The following is a 7408-nucleotide window of genomic DNA, read 5'->3' as shown; positions in this document are numbered from 1 at the left end:
TTCTACCCCCAGCACCACCATGAGCCAGAGCTAAACAGTGCTCCAATCTCTTCCTCTCTCTCAATATATTTTTTAAAATTACTATTTTTAAGCTGACAGAGAAATGGGAAAGTCATGAAACAGGAAGCATGGGTCTGCTTCCTACTGTACCTGTGGGCACCTGGCCCTGCAAGCCGTGGACAGCATCCACCTACCTCAGGCTACACAAGGGGCTACTCTCCAAGGAAGGAGCTGTGTCCCCACTCATCACTCTACAGACACCAGCAAGATGAAGATGGAGGGCAGGACTGCTCCTGCCACTGGCCCTCGGAGGGAGTGTCAAAAAGGAAAACCGACATTTTTACAAACAGACAGGTTCCCACAAGACCCCCTGTGAGGAGTTCAGTCCATGAGGAGATGACGGTGGAACACAGAGATGACCAGAGCTAGATAATCCCAACAGGGGCTCCCCTGTGGCCTGGGCAGGAAGTGCAGTGCGTAGTGTCTCCACCAATGTGACTGCCAGACCGCTGACCCAGAAGGAGTGTAGGTCACCCTCCGTCACACAGGCAGCCTCACATTGCTAGCCACTGCCCAGCACAGCTGTCCCAGGGACTCTGGTGTGCAGGACTCAGCTGTGCAGGGAGCTGGGACTAAGAGTGGAAGGTCTGCACTCAAAGAGCAGGGAGAAACCAGGGTGCCCGCTGTCGAGGGGTGGTACACCCTGGACATCCTCACACACTGAGGGGGGCCGAGGTGGAGGTCTGCTCCGTGTGTGTCACACACTACAACTCAGTCGCCAAGAGAGGTCAGAGCCCTGGGAACAAAGCTGGTGGTGCCAACCTGATAACCTAGAAGATTCAAGGAACAGATATCAAGTGCAAAGTGAGTACTAAATCTTTGTGACTCTTGATCTGACCTATCCCCAGGGTCTCACCCTTCCTTTCTTTCTACTTGATGTAGCAGACCTGGTTCGTGGCAAGCAGAAAATGCAGAGAAAGGGGACAATTCCAAGCTGACCTTACAGAAAACTCGAGCATGTTCACAGGTCAGAAGATTATTAATAAAGAGCACAGCAGTGTGGTGAAGTCATGGCAGATAGCCTTCTGCTCCTTTCCTTGTCACTGCTGCCCAGTCGGCACGGCAACACCAGGGGAGCAGATGTTAGCCTCTCGAGGAAGAGATGAGGAAAGATGGAAACAGCAATGGCCTTGCATATCTGAAGAACTGAAAGTCCTCAGCATAATGTTGGGCAAAAGGCTTGGGGGGTCAAGTTGACTATGAGAAAGGGGACTCCTCAGCCACATCTACACACGCACACACACACGCACACGCACACGCACATACCACATGCACACTACAAATCTTTCTCATTCACATATACAAATCTTTCTCATTCACATATACACACAAGGCCTTAACAATGTGTCTGGGAGTGGTCAAACCCACTAGCATGTGGATCCGAGATGAAGGAAATGTGCCCTCTATACCCAGAGAGGCACCTGAGTCCCAAAGAGCAAAGGGTCTCAAGGTCGTGCAGGCAGGCAGAGCCAACACAAGTGCAGAGCCTGGTTCTTCCATGTCTCCCACCCTGTGCCCACTATGAAAGAACGGTGATAGAGAGAGCTGTCCTGGCTCAAGGGAACGAGGGACAAAGCCAGGATCACATGCACAGATCTTGGACCTCGGTCAGTAGAAGTCCCAGAGGCCCAATGTACTTCCTCCCCACCCCACCCTCTGACACGTTAACACTACATCCACCCCTGCAATTTAGACACGATTCCATTGAAAGGAACTACATTTCAACATTTAACAAAATTAAGTTGCTAAGAGATTATTTTCTCTTTTCTCAAATCAAAGAACCAAGCTTTCATTCCAGTATACTAGGTAGTATTTAGAGTAAACCCTTAGTGTGTGCTCAGACCACTTCATTCATATCCTCTTAATCCTGTGAGGTAGATATTAGAGGCTGCTACTTTGGATAGTAATATGGAAGCAAGCTTCAGTGTGGCTCTAAGAAATATCTAGAACATTTCTCTCCTCGGTAGCACCCATTCTAGGAGTTAGCTGGGCCATCTCCTCTGGTTCCACAAAGCTTGCCCAGGGGGAGTGTAGGGAGAGCACCACCATGGTGCTCCATGTCAAGGGGCACTGGGAAGAGTGGAGAACTCCAAAACAAATGAGAAAGTAACTCAAAGACAAATGAGGAAATGCAGGCCTGGTTCAGTCAATGACCTTCTCTGAGCAATAATTCTCAAGAAAGATCAAAGACAAGAGAATGGAGGTAATAGTGCTATCTATGTGCTCTGTGCCTCCAGAGAGGGATGAGGAAGGTGCTAACCTCCAACTCACAAGGAAAGGGAGAGGATCCACCAGTCCACACAGCCACCTGAAGGAAGAGGAGGGGACATTCCTTCTCCTGCCCCTCAGCTCCTACAGCTGCCCAGAGCCTAATTCCTGATTCAGAGGCTGAGAAGCATGGAAACCCTACAAGATTCAGAAACTGGGGCTGTCCAAAGGAACAAAGCGAGAACTTCTGGAGCTTCAGGGAGTGCTGTTTCTGCTATTAGTGTCACCTGCCCTCTCAAGGCCTCTTTCTTCACCACAGTTCCACCTCCAGTACATGCCGGTCTCTCACCAAGCAGACAGTCCAGCAGCTGCACTGCTAAGTGCAATAATCAGAGGAGCCTAGGAGCTAGCTCAGCATGGGAGAAGAATTGTGTGCCTGAGGTCCCAGGTTCAATGTGGCACTGCCATCTGTCAGAATGAGTGCTATGTAAAAAAGTAAATAAATAAACAAATAAAAAGTGGGAAACTGAAGGAAAGATACTCAGTGTGGGTGGGCAGAGGAACCTGAGAAACTTACACCGGAATCTGCTCAAGTCCAGAAGCACATCCCTCCCAGGGCTGCATTCCTGGGATGAACAACTCCTGACCACCAAGTGAGAAAGCAGCCTCACCCACTGCTGGCAGCGATGGCAGCGGTGCCTACCTGAGGGAACAGCTTTAGAGTGAAAGCCCTCCCAGCAATCCACCCAGTCATTTGACGACTTCATTTGACCACTTTGCCGGCCTGTGCTCCTGGCAAACTCACGGGCAGTAAAATGCACTAACCACAGTGACTAACCTTGAACAACTTTGGGAGTGGTGGGGGTGGGGGCCTAGGGGGTGGGGATGATTTTACACAGAGCTGTTTTGAAGTCAGAAGGTGGAGGACTGATGAGAAAAAGAGAGTCTGCCACAAAGCTAACACCCTGCCAAGCCTTACTACCCCTACTGGTGGCCTGGAAGAGAACTAAAGAGTAGAGGCACACAGAAAGAATCTCAACCTCGGATCCAGTGACAGTGGCCTTAGGCCAGAGACACTCCTGAACAGGTGTCCCAAAGGCCCAGGAATGAACAACAGGCATGCAACAGGGCTTCAGAACTCTAAATGGCAGGTTCCCCACCCCAGGAATAGGACAAACCCAGTAGAGCTAAGCTCCTGCTGGAGTGGCAGAAAGGACAGGGGGGCTGCAGGCACCAAGAGACTCTCAGGTTAGCCCAAAAGCCAGTTGAAAGGGAAGAAGGCCACTACCCCTGGACAGGTAACTAGGATATAATCATGTACCTGATAAGGGTCCTCAAGACAGTAGGTCTAGTTCAGCTTTGCTCCTTGTGGACAGAAATCCCCTTTAAAAAGTGAAGTGTGACTACTAAACCTTCCCAACATGCTCCTTCCTCAGCTTTCCTTGCCCATTAATAATGGCAACTCCACTCAACTTGGAATCATATTTCCTTCTTCACAGCCCCCACAGAATTCACTGGCCAATCCTGTTGAGTCTACATTTACAGTGAAATCCACAGATGGAATAAGCCTACAGATGAACAGATGGAAGCCAATTCTACATTTCTCATTTCTAGCATGTCCACCCCAGTTCCAGATCTCACAAAAACTTCATATGGTCAGTCACTTGCCAGTGTAGAAGTGAGTTTTCTAGACATTCCTACAGATCTCCTAACTGTTCTCTTTTCTACTTCTCCTTCAAAATGTATTAGTATAGGGAAGATAACACCAGCACATCAATGTGGCACATGTAATACCAGGGATCAAACTTGGGACCTAATACTTGACAGTCCAATGCCTTATCCACTGCATCACCTCTCTTTCTCGTTTTTCCTGTTCTCTGTCTGCCCGTTCCTATTTCACTACATAAGGTGTGAAATATTCTTTCCATGGTTTCCTACTTCTCTCAGAACCAAAGCAAAATCCCCAAAGCCCATGAGCTTAGTAGAGAAAGCTCTCAGATCTAAAATGGCCAGTCAGTAAAATCTAGGGTTCCACCTCCAGCTTCTGCTTGGAATGGGGTAAAAAGATGGTCATCCTAAAAGTTGTCTGGTTCAAAATTTCAGAATTATAAGAGAAAAATCTCCATAGCAAGAATGCATTTATTTTTTTTTCATTCCCCCTAGAATAAGCCAATATCTTTAGATACATAATTAATAATGAAAAGGAATTACTCAAACATAATGTTACGTCCTCCAACATGATTATGTTTTTTTTTGCCTCCAGGGTTACTGCTGGGGTTCAGTGAGTGCCTGCACTATGAATCCACTGCTCCAGGAGCCATCTTTTTTCCCCATTGTTGTTGCTTGAAAGAACAGAGAAATCTAGAGAGGATGGGGAAGGCAGAAAAGGGCAGAGAAAGAGAAGACACCTGCAGACCTGCTTCACCAATTGTGAAGTGACCACCCTAGCAGGTGGGGAGGGGGGCTCGAACTGGGGTCCCTGCACCAGTCCTTGGAATTCACACTATGTGCATTTAACCCACTGTGCTACGGCCAGGTCCCTATAATTCTGTATTTATACTGGTCTTAGTAGAAAGCAACTACAAACTATATCAAAACACATGTATCTAATTCTATCAAAGAATGAAATTCTCTACCAGATATAATTAGCATGTGATTTAGAATTCAACTTCAGAGGTCACTAACCTTGTCTTGCAAGTCTTTTTTTCCTTCCCACAAAAAATAGCCATGTGCATAAAAGTTTATGTGGCTTAAATCCTGACTCAGGTAACAGCACTATTTCGGATCTGCTTTAGGTCTTATTCCATTTGTTTAGCCAAAACCCCTTTGACATCTTTTAAATTGTACCTATACTAATTTTTCATGAGCCTTTAAAAACTATTTGAATCCATTGTTTAATTTAATTTAATTTTATTTTATTGTCTCCAGGGTCATGGCTGGGGCTCGGTGCCTGCACCATGAATCCACTGCTCCTGGAGGCTATTTTTTTCCCCTTTTTGTTGCCCTTGTTTAAGGTTGTTGTGTTTATTATTGTTGTTGTTATTGATGTAGTTGTTGTTGGATAGGACAGAGAGAAATGGAGAGAGGAGGGAAAGACAGAGAGGAGGAGATAAAGATAGACACCTGAAGACCTGCTTCACAACCTGAGGAAGCGACCCCCCTGCGGATGGGGAGCCGGGGTCTCAAATGGGGATCCTTTACACTGATCCTTGCACTTCCGCCATGTGCGCTTAACCCGTTGCACTACCTCCGGACCCACTATTGTTTACTTTTAAACTGCATCTCTATTCTGATTGTGTGACTTTAATAAGACCTTTTGTTTTCATGACAGAAGGGTGTGTTCACATAAAAGTGAAAATTTCCACTGAGACCAACCAAAAATATCAGGGAAGTAAAATGTATCATGGGTTTCTATTATCTGAAGCAAGCATAAATGGAAAAATGTTAAGGTAAATCCCAAACATTAAAAAAAAAATACCAAATAAACTGTACTTCAAATTAAACACGATTAGCAAATTCAGCCCAAGGCTGGCATGAACCTTTTGCTGGTTCAATGTTTTAAGAAATATGCCTGGGATTGAAGTGTCCACCCTCTCTCCATGTGACTAAGTATGGAGTAAAACCTACTTCCAGATTACTTCCGTATGGGGAAGCTGGGTCCGCGGGTACTGGTAAGGGTAGGGTACACTAAATCATGTAAGTCAGTTCCTACACTGCTTCCATCCACACTCAATAGAAGAAGGAGCTAAACTATGGAAAGTGGCCACAGCACCACCACCGTGATCTGCAGCTCTGTGTATGCACAGGTGTAAGAATGACGGCCTGACCGGCCATGTATGGAAAGTTTTCTACTTCTCAACACACACTCTGGGAACAGATCATCCTCATTACGCCGGAAGAACTTCTCGCTCCAGACCATCTGGGTGGCTGGAAGTACTCAGCCTTTGCAGGCCGGCCAGCGCAGACCGCATGCAAGTCCACCCGCGTGTGAGTTCTGGGGTGTGCGGGTCTCCCCCCCACCCGCCCCGCCCCGCAGAAAAACCCCGAGAAGCAGACAAGAGGCGCAAATGGGTGAGCGAGAGTGCATTGCCGAGGGCGCCTCCATCAGATCAGCCCGCCAGTGCCAGGCGCAGCCCCCAGCCCCGCCACCTGCCGCCAGCCTCCCGGCCACCCTCCGCGCTGGCGACCCGCGGCGGTGACACATCGCAGAGCTCGACCTCGACTTCGTGGCGGGGTGGGGTGCCGAGCCCCGCGCCATGGAAGGGCACGTCTCCCAGCTCGCACGGCCGATACCCCTCCTCCCGGGCCTGCCGACCACCCCGCGGCCGGGTAGCGCGCTGGGCAGGCTTCCCCGGCGCCGGGTCGCCCCCACGCGCTCGCCCGGTGTTGCATCATGCACCACGCCGCGCCTTCAGGGAACCAAAATGGACTCCTCCGGTGGCGGGGCGGCCGCATGGGCACCGGCCCCGGGCGCACACTCCTCGCCCTCGGCCGCCCTGGGGGATACCGGCGCCCCCGCAAGAGCCCCTCGGTGCGCCGCCGCGCCGCCTTCCCGCGGCCTCGCTGCAAGGTGACCCGCACCCGGGAGCTGCCCTGGCGCGGGCGGGGGCCGGGTACTCACCGCGGAGCGAGCCGGCGGGTGGCAGGACGCGGACGGCACCGCGGCGGGAGGCGCGTGGCGGCACGGACCCGCGCTCGGATTAGGCGTGCGCGCAGAAGCGGTGCGGCTAACGGATGCTGTCCGGCCGCGCCCCGCCTGCCGCAGTTCACACCTGCCTGCGCGCTCAGAATGGAGAACCGGTTTCATCAGCCGCGCGCCCCCGCCCCGCGCCCCTCGGTGCCCACAGTCCCGCCCCCACTGGGCAGCCCCGCCCAGCCCCGCCTCTCGTTTGCGTCACCGCCAATGACAACCCACCTAAGCTCCCAGGGAGCCGGACGGGGGGGCGGGGCTCGGCTTCTTCGCGCGTCCCGAGCGCGCCCCAAACTGGGATTCCCTCGCTGGAGGGCTGGCGCCAGTTTCCGCCTTGTGGGGCCCTCCCTGTACCCCCCGGCTACTGGCCAGAGAGTCCCAGACATCTGACACCGAGCTGATCACCAGTTTTCCTTTTCCAAAAATGCAAGATTTGAGAAGACACGCCAA

At 50.9% G+C, this 7408-nt stretch overlaps 1 protein-coding gene across 3 annotated transcripts in view; it reads right to left on the bottom strand.

The window, feature by feature from the left end:
- SLC7A1 (solute carrier family 7 member 1) overlaps positions 1 to 7408 on the bottom strand; it is a 130286-nt gene that overhangs the window by 69849 nt on the left and 53029 nt on the right. The window contains exon 1 of one of the 3 annotated variants that reach the window (XM_060191676.1): positions 6890 to 7162. The exons of 1 other annotated variant lie outside the window; for it this stretch is intronic. The gene's annotated coding sequence lies outside the window, so the exon portion shown is untranslated. Of the gene's footprint in view, positions 1 to 6889; positions 7163 to 7408 lie in introns of those variants that run through there. One more of the 3 variants, XM_007522396.3, reaches the window with a different exon arrangement.

Source organism: Erinaceus europaeus, chromosome 5, assembly GCF_950295315.1.
Source record: "Erinaceus europaeus chromosome 5, mEriEur2.1, whole genome shotgun sequence".
NCBI classification, from domain to species: domain Eukaryota; kingdom Metazoa; phylum Chordata; class Mammalia; order Eulipotyphla; family Erinaceidae; genus Erinaceus; species Erinaceus europaeus.
The sequence above is the reverse complement of the archived record's forward strand: the minus strand, read 5'-3'. Positions and strand labels throughout refer to the sequence as shown.